The sequence below is a fragment of the Megascapheus bottae genome, chromosome 1 (assembly GCF_031878675.1).
Source record: "Megascapheus bottae isolate mThoBot1 chromosome 1, mThoBot2.hap1, whole genome shotgun sequence".
Lineage (NCBI taxonomy): Eukaryota > Metazoa > Chordata > Mammalia > Rodentia > Geomyidae > Megascapheus > Megascapheus bottae.
Window position 1 is genome coordinate 4635795 of NC_143509.1, and position 14265 is coordinate 4650059.

At 39.3% G+C, this 14265-nt stretch overlaps 1 non-coding gene and 1 pseudogene across 1 annotated transcript; both read left to right on the top strand.

Moving 5' to 3' along the window:
* The first annotated feature begins 6465 nt into the window (after positions 1-6465).
* LOC150068079 (olfactory receptor 7E178-like) lies at positions 6466-11515 on the top strand (annotated as a pseudogene).
* LOC150068080 (U6 spliceosomal RNA) lies at positions 8188-8294 on the top strand. The gene has a single exon (XR_016538626.1). It is a non-coding gene; the product is annotated as a U6 spliceosomal RNA (small nuclear RNA).
* Positions 11516-14265: the final 2750 nt, after the last annotated feature.

Here is a 14265-nt window from a genome sequence, read left to right on the forward strand (position 1 = left end):
TCGTTGGTGGAGACTGGTGTTCAGTTCCAATTTGATGCTCTTGTGGTCTGAGAGAGTGCAGGGAATAATTTCAGTGTTTCTGAATCTGCCCAGGTTTGTTTTATGCCCTAAAATGTGGTCTATTTTGGAAAATGTTCCATGTGCTGCTGAAAAAAACGTGTTTTGTGTTGTTACGGGTTGAAATAATCTGCAGATACCTGTTAGACCTCATTGGTATATACAGTTGTTCAATTCTAGGGTTTCTCTGTTTAGTTTTTGCCTTGTTGATCTGACCATAGGTGAGAGTGGTGTATTAAAGTCACCAACAATCACTGTGTTTTGATCTATGTATGGTTTCAAAGAATGTAATGTTTGCTTGATGAAGTTCGGTGCTCTGGGATTAGGTGTGTAGATATTTAGGTTAGTTATGTCCTCCCGGAGGAGAGATCCATTTATTAGTATGTAGTAACCTTCTTTGTCTTTTCTCACTAATTTTAGTTTGAAGTCTATTTTATCTGATATGAGGATGGCAACTCCAGCCTGTTAATGGGTGCCGTTACCTTGATAAATTTTGTTCCAAACTCTCACTTTCAAAAGATGATTGTGTTTTGGGGCAAGATGTGTCTCAATAAGACAACAGAACGATGGATCTTGCTTTTTGATTCTGTATTTAAAGAATCCTGTAGACTCCACTCCCAAGCTTCTTGAGCTGATTCAAAACTTACAAGGGTAAGAGGGTATAAAATTAACCCTCAAATATCAACCGCCTTCCCCTATGCCAACAGTGAGAGGAATGAGACAACAATTAGGACAGCAACTCCTTTTGCAATAGCCTTAATAAAAATAAAGTACCTATGAATTATATTAACTAAGAATGTAAGGGACCTTTTTGATGAAAACTTTAAAATCCTGAAAAAGGAAATTAAAGCAGAAGTGAGGAAATGGAAAAAATCTCCCATTCTCCTGGTTTGGAAGAATCAACATCGTGAAAATGACAATCTTGCCAAGGGCAATACCCATCAATACCCCAATGTGATTCTTTGAAGAAATAGAAGAGGCAATCCAAATTTCGTATGGAATAATAAAAGACCCTGTATAGCAAAAAGACTTCTTAGCAGAAGGAACAGCGCAGGAGGAATTTCAATACCAATCTTTAGACTCCATTACAGAGATATAATTATCAAAACAGCTTGGTACTGGCACAAGAACAGGCCTGAAGACCAATGAAATAGAACTGACGACCCAGATATTAAACCACATACCTATGGCCACCTAATCTTGGACAAGGGAGCCAAAAAATAGAATGGAAGAAAGACAGCCTCTTCAATAAGTGATGGTGGCAGAACTGGTTAAGCACCTGCAGAAATCTAAAGTTGGGTCCTTATTTGTCACCCTGCAGTAGAAATAATTCCAAATGGATCAAAGACCTGGATGTAAAGCTGACACACAGAAAACTTTACAAGAAGGAATAGGAGACACATTAGGCCTCCTTGGCACAGGTCCAAACTTTGTTAATAAGGACCAAGAAACACAACAAATCAGAGAAAAGCTGGATAAGTGGGACTGATTAAACTGCAGAGCTTCTGTATGGCAAGGGCATAGCTGGTAAATTAATTAGTAAGCCTACAGAATGGGAGAAGATTTTTGCTAACCATACAACAGACAAAGGCCTCGTATCTAAAATATATCAACAGCTCAAAAAATTGAATCACTGCAAAACTAATCTCCAAAGAAACAACCATCCAATGAAAAGATGGGCCAAAGATTTAAAGAGAGTCTTTTCTGAAGGAGAAACAAAAATGGCCTTAGACACATGAAGAAATGCTCAACATCTGTGGTCATAAAAGAAATGCAAGTCAAAACAACTCTAAGATTCCACCTCACTCCAGTTAGAATGGCCAGGATCAGGAAAACTAATAACAACAGATGCTGGAGGAGATGTGGCCAGGAGGGATCACTACTACACTGCAGGGGGGAGTGCAAACTCGCTCAACCACTATGGAAAGCAGTATGGCATAGAGCTCCCCTGTGACCCAGCAATTCCACTACTTGGCATTTACCCATTCATCCAGAAACAAAGGCGTACTAAATCCACTACCACAACAATGTTCATTGCAGCACTATTTACCATAGCAAAGATATACAACCAACCCAGATGCCCTTCAGTTGATGAGTGGATCAACAAGATGTGGTATTTGTACACAATGGAATTCTATGCTGCTGTGAGAAAGAATGATATCGCCCCATTTGTAAGGAAATGGAACGACTTGGAAAAAATCCAATTAAGTGAAGTAAGCCAGACTGAAAGGAACATAGCTTCAATGGTTTCCCTTGTTTGTCATAATCAGAAACCTTGGGCTCTCCTAGCAGAGACTTACATAGAGTAAAACCTAGATACATAATGTCATATAGGATGACACTAAGTGAAAGTACTTCCAGGACATAGAAAGAAAAGCCATACAATGAGTGATTGTTGTACTTAATGTACTATGTTATTTCTCATCTCTTTTGCTGTCCCTTGGTTATCTCATAAAGTTATAGTATTTCACTTTGTTGTCTGATGTGTTGGATATATGTGTATTTGGTTATTTGAAATTGTATAGGAAAGGGGGGGAAAATAAAATGAGGGTGGGGTGAGGAAGGGAGGGAAATGGGGACCAAGACATGAGAAATGGTATCAATGTATGTGAAGTAATGCACCTTCCCTCTGGTGAATGTAATGTATGCCTTCTATTAATTAAAATAAAAAATATGCGGAAAAGAAGAGTGCAAATAAAAAAATAAAAGTTTCTGTACAGATATAAGTATAGTCGCAAAAGTAGAGAGATAACCAACCAACTGGGAAAAGATATTTACCAATAATACAATGGACAAATGCTTAATATCAAGTATCTACAGGGAACTCAAGAAACTAATCCCCCCCAAACCCAACAAACCATTCACCAAATGGGCAAGGGAACTAAGGAGAGACTTCTCAGAAGAAGAGATTAAAATGCAGAAAAGCATATGATAAAATGTTAATCATCCCTGGTCATAAAGGAAATGCAAATAAAAACAACCATACGATACCACCTTACCACAACAAGAATGGCCAAGATTTTGTACTCAGACAATGACAATTGGTGACAGAGTTGTGGAGAAAAAGGAACCCTACTGCACTGCTGGTGGGATTGTTAACTAGTTCAGCCACTCTGGAAAGTAGTGTGGAAGTTTCTTAAAGAACTGAAAATAGATCTTCCCTACGATCCTGCCATTCCACTTCTGGGCATCTACACTGAACATCATAACCCAAGATATGACAAGGACACCTGCTCAGCTATGTTTATCTTTGCACTATTCACAAGAGCCAGGTGATGGAAACAATCCAGATGCCCTAAGCGGATGAATGGATACATGAAATGTGATATATATATCTCTATATATCTCTCTCTATATATGTATACAATGGAATTCTACATAGCCAACAGACAGAATAAAATAACGGCATTTGCAGGGAAGTGGATGAATCTAGAGAGAATCATGTTGAGTGAGACAAGTGAAGACCAAAAGAATAAAAGGCGAATGGTGTCCTTAATATGTGGCTATTATATCCAAAGAGTAGAAGAGCGAGGACACAATAGTTGCATACCCAATGCTATGGACATGGTAATGGAAATATAAACATAACTACATAGACATAAAAACCTATGACTTTATAGACATAATGTTTTATTTCATAAATTAATGTTTGTATGATGTACAAACCCTGAGCCTAATTTTGATTCAATTCTAAAAACTAAGTCCCAGTGATTGTATATAGAGATTCCCTTCTTGAACATTTGTTTGTTAAACTTGTTATTTGAAATATGATGTAAAAATCAATGTTAATAAATTCTTTAATTAAAAAAACCTGATCTTTCACTCACAGCACCCTGAGTAGCTAGGATCACAGATGTGAGCCAGCAGTGCAGCCTCGTTTTGGAGATATTAATTCTTCACTTGTTTGTAGACAGAACTTTCTATTTAAGACATTCATGTACATGTACAACGCATCTTAAACCCAATCACACCTTCCAAAATACTCCCTCTTTCCCTTCCCGACCTGCCACATTAATATCCACACTTCCTTTTATGCATGCACATTGAGTATGGTGACAAAATTTTCTCACTCTCTGTTCAATGATTCCATGTGATTTATTCCTTCCTGCTAGTCCCGTATTCAGGACACTGATATTCTAAATATTTCCTTTATGAACTGTCTGGGAACTGTCCAAAGGGTTTGCAATACGGAATAACCTTCCTGTATAGTCCATAATTACCCATACTTTTCATCTTGTCATCTTTGCATAGACAGACCAGTTTTGTTTACCAAAGGACATGCTTCAAAACTATACTTTAAGGCATTTGTTCTGCCTCACCCCCTCCATGTTATGGAGTGCCTAGAGATGATTTCTTCGGCATCATTTTGACAAATTGTGATCTCTGTGAATTGTGCATCCACAATCATAGAAGAGCCTATTACCAGCCAGTCCCCTGACATCTTCCTAAATATCTTCAATGCAATATTAGCACCAGTTGGAAATTCTCCTGTGTTGCCCTACTAATGGTCCACTGTGAGGATTGAGCCTGTGGTTTTCATACACCTCAGGCATGGAACAATGTTTTCATCTGTACATCATGGACATGACCCAACAGAGAAGCAACACAACCAAGTGTGGAGTGAGTGTACCATACAATTCATACAAGCGTGCTTTCTGCAAGATTCCTGGTGATTTAGAGTTTTCCTTCTTGTCAAGAAATGCAGTCAAATGCCTTGTTTCCTAACTAAAGAGCTAATAGCTACAAGGACTGCTTGAATATAATGAAGACAAGCCAGTAATTTGGTATCCTGTTAGAGGAGTCTCAGGAATAACAGTAGTGAAGAATGTAAAAATTATTAATCTGTTCTATAGAATGTCACAGGATTCTTACTTAAAATCTCTTATTGTTTACTGCAGTCTGTCTAGTTATCTAACAGGATATGACTGAACACTCAATTTATATGGAAGTGGTGGTAGATGGTTAGATAAAAAACAGTGTAAATCTAACTTTCTATTTGTCTATTGTCACTGAATATTAAATACTGGAAAGTGGTGTGATAGGCTTTGTTAGTCCCCCAGTGAAAATCTGGACATCTGTCTCATTTCTCTCTGATTTCCAGAAAGAGAACACTAATTTCTTCTCTAGGGTATTATTGACTGATCACAAAACAGCCACCGTGGTCACAGCTAGCAATCAGTATAGGAAGTGCAATAATCTGATAGATGATTGAAAAGGAAGAAACCCAGTAACTAAATGTCAACCAACATTGCCTACATCCAAGGAATCCCTTGCTCCACTGTCAGAAAATTCCTCAATTCCTGAAATTACTTCAGGAAGAAGTAGATGTCATATTGGAGATCTTGATTTATTTATATGGAGGAGACTGAAGAGTTTGTGGGTTTTTTTAAATTATGCTACAGTCCAAGCCCTGATTACTCATACCTGGAATCCTAGCTACTCAACAGGCTGAGTTCTGTGGATAGAGGTTCAGAGGCAGCGTGGGCAGCAAAACCTGTGAGCTCTCATCTCCGATTAGCTACCAGGAAGCCAAAAGTGGAGTTTCTTACTCAAGTGTTTGAGCTTTCCTTTGGGCAGGAAAGCCTCACTGTCAGTACCCAGGCCTAGAATCAGAATCCTAGGACACACACGGACACAAATTCAAAGAGAGAGAGAGAGAGAGAGAGAGAGAGAGAGAGAGAGAGAGAGAGAGAGAGAGAGAGAGAGAGAGAGAGAGAGAGAGACAGAGACAGAGACAGAGACACAGAGAGACAGAGACAGAGACAGAGCGAGAGAGACAGAGAAATACAGACAGAGACAGAGACAGAGAAAGGCAGACAGAGACAGAGAAAGACAGAGAGAAAAAGAGGAGATGGAGGGAAAAAAGATGAAACTTAGAAAAAAAGCAAGGATGAAGAAATCTCCTGGGATATTGCAGGCATGGTAGAGGATTTTCTAGTCCTGGACTCTCGATGTGAAATTGCTTTGGATCATGCAGCTCTGTATATTTTACAGAGTTTTCATAAGTAGGACAATTTGAATTTTTCACCATGGCCCTATTCACTATTTCCCTATCATAAAATGAAGCATGTATGCATGCTTCTTTACAGATTGGATGAAAATGAATTTCACAAATTAAAAAATCACACCTGTGAAGTAGACTGTAATAAAGAATAAGCTGTATTTCCTCTGATCAGAAAGCACTACCTATAATGTCCTTACACAGTTGAGTATTTAAAATGAATGCATGAAAGGGAATCAATGAGAAAGAAAAAAATCTAGGATGATTGGGTTTGTGATAACTGAAAAGTATCGGACAGAATGTTGTTATGAACTGTGCATATTTGAGTTCAGAATGATTGTTGAATTCTGACTTCTTCATTAAGTATTGCTCTCTCTTTATATCGAAGATCTCCAACTAATGCAGAGATGTGTAATCTAGCACACATCTCAGAATTTTACCTCCTGGGACTCTCAGATGACCCTGAGCTACAACCCATGCTCTTTGGGCTCTTCCTGTCCATGTACCTGATCACTGTGCTTGGAAATCTGCTCATCATCCTGGCTGTCACCTCTGACCCCCACCTCCACACCCCCATGTACTTCTTCCTCTCCAACCTGTCCTTAGCTGACATTGGCTTCACCTCCACCACAGTTCCCATGATGCTGGTGGACATCCAGACTCACAGCAGAGCCATCTCCTATGGGAGCTGCCTCACACAGATGTCTATTTTTCTCATTTTTGGTTGTATGGATGTTTTGCTTCTTACTGCCATGGCCTATGACAGCTTTGTGGCCATCTGTCACCCCCTGAATTACCCACTCATCGTGAACCCTCATCTCTGTGTCTTCTTGATTCTGCTGTCATTTGTCGCCAGCACCTTGGAAGGACAACTGCATGTGTGGATGATGTTACAGATGACCGATTTCAAGCAATTGGAAAGCCCAAGTTTTTTCTGTGACCCTTCTCAAGTGCTGGATCTTTCCTGTGAGCATACATTTACAAATGATTTTTTAAAATACATTATTGGTACCATATACGGTTTCCTTCCTTTCCTAGGGATCCTTTTCTCTTACTAGAAGATTATTTCTTCTGTACTGAGAATGTCGTCTTCAAGCGGGAAGTACAAAGCCTTCTCCACATGTGGCTCTCACCTGTCTGTGGCCTGCTTATTCTTTGGGACAGCATTGGGTGTCTACTTTGAGTCGGCTGTGTCACATTCTCCCAAGGGCACTGCTGTGTTCTCAGCAATGTGCACAGTGGTCACTCCTCGCCTGAACCCTTTCATCTACAGTCTGAGGAACAGGGACCTCAAAAATGCCCTGAGCAGGTTGTACAAACCAGGAGCTGACATCAGGAGGTAGGAAGTTCATTTGTTATGTGGTTTTGACAGAAGCAAGAATCTTCAGCATATAGTCCTATAAATTCTACCTGTCTGTATGTGTCTAGTTTAATTAGTACAATTCATTAGCAGTGGAAAACCATTCTGGCTATGTCAGGATGGATTCCTTAAGGAGGATTGTAATGTTTAAATTGTTAGTTTGTAAAGAATGATGGATGTTTACAGATGTTAGTACCAACAAAAAATATTGCAAGGATTGAGTGGCAAATTTTGTAATATGTACATTTTACCTCAATACTATTGGACAGACTTTGAAGTCAGAACATGTTATTTTGTAGCCAGCTATCCCGTCCTGTCCTTTAGCTTGAGTTAATTTAAAAATTATAAACTAGTGCCTTAATTTTTTCCCCTTATGACTTTTGTTATATTAAAGGTGTTATATAAATGGGCTACCATTACATAAGTGAGGCAAAGAGTGCATTTCATTCTGGATAAGGTAATTCCTACCTTCCCACTGTCCCAGTTCTTCCCTCCCATCATCACCTATGAGTTTTAAATTCAATTACAACACACACGCAGAGCAAAAAGTCAAGCTATGGCTCAAGAAGGAGAAAAATAGTCCTGAGGAAAAAAATCAGGGAAAGTGTCCACATCCTGAGTTCAAACCCCAGGAATGGTACAAACCAAGATGCAAAGAGGCAAGCAAACAATAAAAATCATCCACCTTGCTTTTAAGAGCCAGCAGTTAGAGGCTCATCACTGAGATATAAGCATCTGGGCAGACCTGTGTGTTAAAAAGTCCTAGATTGTGCTCGCTTCAGCAGCACATATACTAAAATTGGAATGATACAGAGAAGATTAGCATGGCCCCTGCGCAAGGATGACGTGCAAATTTGTGAAGCATTCCATATTTTTACAGTTGCTGGTGGGGTTGTGGAGAAAAAGGAACCCTACTACACTGCTGGTGGGAATGCAGATTAGTTCAGCCACTCTGGAAAGCAGTGTGGAGGTTTCTTAAAGAACTGAAAATAGACTTCCCTACAATCCCGCCATACCACTTCTGGGCATCTATCCTAAACATCATGACCCAAGATATTACAAGGACACCTGCTCAGCTACGTTCATCTCTGCACTATTCACAATAGCCAGGTGATGGAAACAATGCAGATGCCCTACTGCAGATAAATGGATACAGAAAATGTGGTATATATACATAATGGAATTCTACATAGCCAACAGACAAGATAAAACAATGGTATTCGCAGGGAAATGGATGAACCTGGAGCGAATCATGTTGAGTGAGACAAGTCAAGACCTAAGGAACAAAAGGTGCATGGTATCCCTAATATGTGGCTATTAAATCCAAAGAGTACAAGAGTATGGACACAATATTTGCATATCCAATGCTATGGACATGGTAATGGAAATATAAACATAACTATATAGACATAAAAATCTATGACTCTATAGACATAATGTCTTATTTCTTAAGTTAGTATGTTTCTATGACATGCGAACCCTTAGCCTAATTTTGATTAAGTTTTACATACTAAGTCCCAGTGATTGTAAATAGAGATTCCCTACTTGAACACTTTTTTGTTAAACTTGTCATTTAAAATATGCTGTAAAAAATCAACATTAATAAATTCTTAAAAAAAAAACCAAAAAAGTCCTAGATCCCATCTGTAAATTACTAAAAACAAAGAAAGCATGTTATGTATCATTTGCCAAGAAAACAGAAAGCCCTGAGTTCAAACACCAGTGCTACCAAACAAAAATGATTTGTTTGTGTCCACTTTTTAAAAGTTTTTTTTTATTATTTGTTGTAATGTATAGTGGAGCTACAGGTATATTTGACACATAGTTGGGATTATCATTATTTATTGAAATGGGTATAAACAACATAAAATGTGCTCAGAATGGTTAAAAACATCAGGAAACACTAAAGGGAAATAAAGCTGTGTGATGCTGGCTTATGCTTGTCATCTTAGCTATTCAGGAGGCTGAGACCTGAAGGTCATGGTTCAAAACCAGCACTAGGGCAGCACCCAGACCCTGAGTTCAAAAGAATATCATGACTGCATTTTCTCATGTACATATATGGAAAGGGATCCAGACAAACTGAGGGGATGGGTAGGGCATGAGAGAGTCTAGAAGAACTGTGGAATGAATGACTTTAATCATAGAGTTCATAAATAAACATGACAAGTTGAACTCTCTGGTACAGCTTTTAACCATAGTAAAATTCTGAAAAAAGGGAAAAGAAAGAACACTCCGAGATTATGAGATCTCAAACAGTGAGATTTCAAAACTAAATCTGTTTAGATTTCTGAAATTTAGCACTACAATCCTCTTTTCTGGGTCTTGAACTCTGGACCTTACCCTGTTCCTGATTTTTTTCTCTTTTTGTCAAGGCTGGCCCTCCTTTCATTCAGACATAATAACACTTTCAACTTTTTTGGTGTTTAATTGAAGGTCAGAGTCTTGTTGTCTTTCTTCAACACATAAGGATGTCCATTTCTAGGTCCCTATGTAGATTTGTTGTGTATCGGAAAACAACTTCTTTCCTTCCTCATGTGAGAAGCAAAAAGCTTTAGCCTCTACCTCATTTCCCTGCCATCTGCTTAGGATCTGCCACAACATCTCCTACATCTGAGAGAATTCCTGCACTCGTCACCACAGCAGATGTATGGTAACGGTGAAGATGGTATTAAATGGACAAATGTTAATTTGATATTAGAGTGCTTAGCCAGCATGCGTAGAGCCCTGGGTTCAACTGCTCAGTGCTACATGCACAGAAAAAGTAGGAAGTGGGGCTGTGAGCGTAGCCCAATTGTAGAGTGCTCACCTCCCATGCACAAAGCCCTGGATTCAATTCCTTGGCACCATACACACAGAAAAAGCTGGAAGTGGCACTGTGCCTCAAATGGCAGAGTACTAAAAAGTGTCTAAGGACAGTGTCCAGGCCCCGAGTTCAAGCCCCAGGACTGACAAAAAATGCAAATCAAAAAACTGTGAGATTCCACCAAACCTCAGTTAGATGACCATTATGTAGAAAACTGATAATCACAGATGCTGGTGGGGATGTGGCCAGAAAGGGACATTCCTACGTTCTTGGTAAAATTTCTGGAAAGCTATGGAGATTCCTTAAAAGACTGAACAGAGATCCTCTATGACCCACCATTCCCACTCTGGGTCATTTGATAAAAATCCACTACAAACATTTCCCCACTGCAACTGTCAGTACCACCATTTTCATTGAAGCATTGTTTACTTATCCAAGATATGCAATCGACCGAGATACCCCTCGGTGGATGAGTGAATCAAGAAAATGTGGTGTATAAACGCAATGAAATTGTATACACCCATCAGAAAAAATATATTGTACTGTTTGTAAGGGAATAGACAGACCTGGAAAATTAATACCCAACTTCTCAACTCGTTGTCTTTATTGTATTTGTAATTTCAGGGTTTATACTGCTTCAGTGTTTACATATCCATAAATCCCGTAATGTTTTCTGTAGGCATTTGGGGGTGGGAAGAAAAGAAAATGTTTGATTAAATGTTTATATGAATAATAAAACAAAATAAAATTAGAAAAGATGTAAACTTTGAAGTTGGAATCATAATAATTCTGAAGATATATGGTATGGATAGAGAACAATGAAAATTCATTAAAAGTCACCACAGTTTGGAGATCAATTATAAGGACTGTGAAAAGTCCATGCCCTCTCTCTATCAGATAAGCATAAGTGATAGAAGTTTTAGTATATTAATCATCTGCATAGGCAGAGAGTCTTGAACCAGCATGGATTTCCTTTAGGTCTTCTCAGCTCTCTGTTTGAAATGTGCACAGAGACTTGGTCATTGATTTGTTCAACTTGGCTAGTTGGGAGCTGTGGGCCTCAGTCCTCCAAGGCCACCTAGAATTGGAGGGGGAGCCTGTGCTCCCTGCCCTTCACTCTCCTGCCTGCAGGACCCGCCTCCTCCTTGTCAGCATCCCCCAGCTCTGCTTCCATGGTGTCTTCATATCCACTCTGAGGACAGAGGCTGAATTGGTGCTACACGGCAGGTCTGTGGACCACAGACCTGTCCACTTGGTCATGGTTGAAGAGAAAGGCAGCTTCAGCGAGTGAGTGCTGAGGGTGGATGGAGAAGGGATTTGGAGGTGTGTTTTGTGGACCATGAGGACAGCTTTACTGAGAGGATGTGGATGATAATGATAATGATGACGATGATGATGATGATGATAGTGATGATGATGATGATAATGATGATGACGACGACGAGATGGAGGAGGTGGTGGAGGCTGCTGCTGCTGTCTGTGACAGGAACACCACACAACAATGAGCCATGGTTGACAGAATGCCATGTGATTATCTCTGAGATCAGATTGGATTTTTCTCTTTGAACTCAGAGTCTGAGGGCTGTTCCTGAGCCTTCAGTTGAAGGCTACTGCACTACTCCTTGAACCACAGTGCCAATTCTGGTTTTCTGATGTCTAATTGGAGATAAGCATCTCACAGACTTCATGCCAAGGGTGGTTTTGAACCATGATCTGCAGATCTCAGCTCCTGAGTAGCTAGGATTACAAAGTGGTTCACCAGAGCCTGGCTTCAGGGCTCAGATTTTTTATTGTAATTAATAAAAGGTTACATGATATTTGCCAAATAGAAGGTGCATTAATTCACATACATTGATACCCTTTCACATGTCTTGGTACCCATTACCCTCCTCCCAACCCCCCACACGTCTTGGTTTTCCCCCCTACCCTATCAAATTTCAAATAACCAAATACAAATAAATTCAATATATCAGGTAACAAAGTGAGATACTGTAACAATATGAGATACCCAAGGGACAGCAAAGGAGATGAGAGAAAACATAGTACATTAAGGACAACAATCATTCCTTATATGGCTTTTGTTTCAATATCCTGGATGTCCTTTCAATTAGCTTCATACTTTATTGCCTTATGTATCAAGATTTTCCTCTATTGCAGATCTCTGTTAGTAGAGCCCAAGGTTTCTACTGATTATGACAAATGAGGGAAACCATTGAGCCAAAGTTCCTTTGAGTCTGGCTTACTTCACTTGATATGATTTTTTCTAAGTCTTTCCATTTCCTAACAAATGGGGCGATGTTGTTTTTGTCTAACAGCAGCATAGAATTCCATTGTGTACAAATACCCCAACTTGTTGATCCACTCATCAACTGAGGGACATCTAGGTTGGTTCCATATCTTTGCTATGTTGAATAATGCTGCAATGAACATTGTTGTGCTAGTGGATTTAGTATGCCCTAGATTCTGGATGGTTTGGTAAATGCCAAGTAGTGGAATTGCTGGGTCATAAGGGAGTTCTATTTTTAGCCTTTTGAGCCACTGCCACAATGATTTCCACAGTGGTTGAACGAGTTTGCACTCCCACCAACAGTGTAGTAGTGATCCCTCAAGGCCACATCCCCTCCAGCATCTGTTATTATTCGTTTTCCTGATCCTGGCCATTCTAACTGGAGTGAGGTGGAATCTTAGAGTTGTTTTGATTTGCATTCCTTTCTGACCAGAAATGTTGAGCATTTCTTCATGTGTCTATAGGCCATTTTTTTTTCTTCTTCAGTGAAGACTCTCCTTAAGTCTTTGGCCCATTTTTTAATGGGATGGTTGTTACTTTGGAGATTAGTTTTGGAGTGATTCAATTATTTGAGTTGTTGATATATGTTAGATATGAGGCCTTTGTCCGTTGTTTGGTTGGTGAAGATCTTCTCCCACTGTGTAGGCTTCCTAATTAATTTACTAGCTATGGCCTTTGTTGTACAAAAGCTCCGCAGTTTAATGCCGTCCCCCTTATCCAGCCTTTCTCTGATTTGTTGTGATTCTTGGTCTTTGTTAAGAAAGTTTCGACCTGTGCCAAGGAGGCATAGTGTATCTCCTACTCCTTCCTGTAAAGTTATCACTGTGTCAGCTTTTACCTCCAGGTCTTTGATCCATTTGGAGTTAATTCTACTGCACGGTGACAAAGAAGGTGCTCAACCAGCTCTGCCAGCACAACTTGTTGAAGAGGCTGTCTTTCTTCCATTCTATTTTGTTGGCTCTCTTGTCAAAGATTAGGTGGCTAATGGTCTGTGGTTTAATATCTGGGTCCTCAGTTCTATTCCATTGGTCTTCAGGCCTGTTCTTGTGCTAGTACCAAGCTGTTTTGATAATTATAGCCCTGCAATAGAGTCTAAAGTTTGGAATTGAAATTCCTCCAGTGCTGTTCTTTCTGCTAAGAAGTGTTTTTTGCTATACAGGGTTTTTTTATTATTCCATATGAAATTTTGAATTGCCTCTTCTATTTCTTTAAAGAATGACATTGGGATATTGATGGGTATTGCATTGAAGTTGGAGATAGCCCTTGGCAAGATTGTCATTTTCACAATATTGATTCTTCTAATCCAGGAGCATGGGAGGTTTTTCCATTTCCTTAGTTCTGCTTTAATTTCCTTTTTTAGGGTTTTAAAATTTTCATGAAAAAGGTCCTTTACATTAAAATGTCTGGGAGCTGTTCTAAGGCCTTACAATACACCACTGCATTCCTGCATCTTCCATTCTGAACGATACTTTTCATCCTCTCATCTATGTATAGAACACACAAGCTTTTCTTATCAGAGGAAGAGCCTCAAATCTATTCTTTTGGACATTCTTTCCACTTTAGTGAGTCCATAGAGATTTGTATGCCTAGAAACAATCTGTTTAATTGTGATCTCTGGGAATTAAGCATCTAAGATCAAAGGAAAGCCGATTATCAGCCTGTCCTCTGACATCTCCATAAATATGTCCAATGTTATATTATTCTACAGCTGGAATTTCTCCTGTGTCAAAGTACATAAGATTGATTGTGAGGAG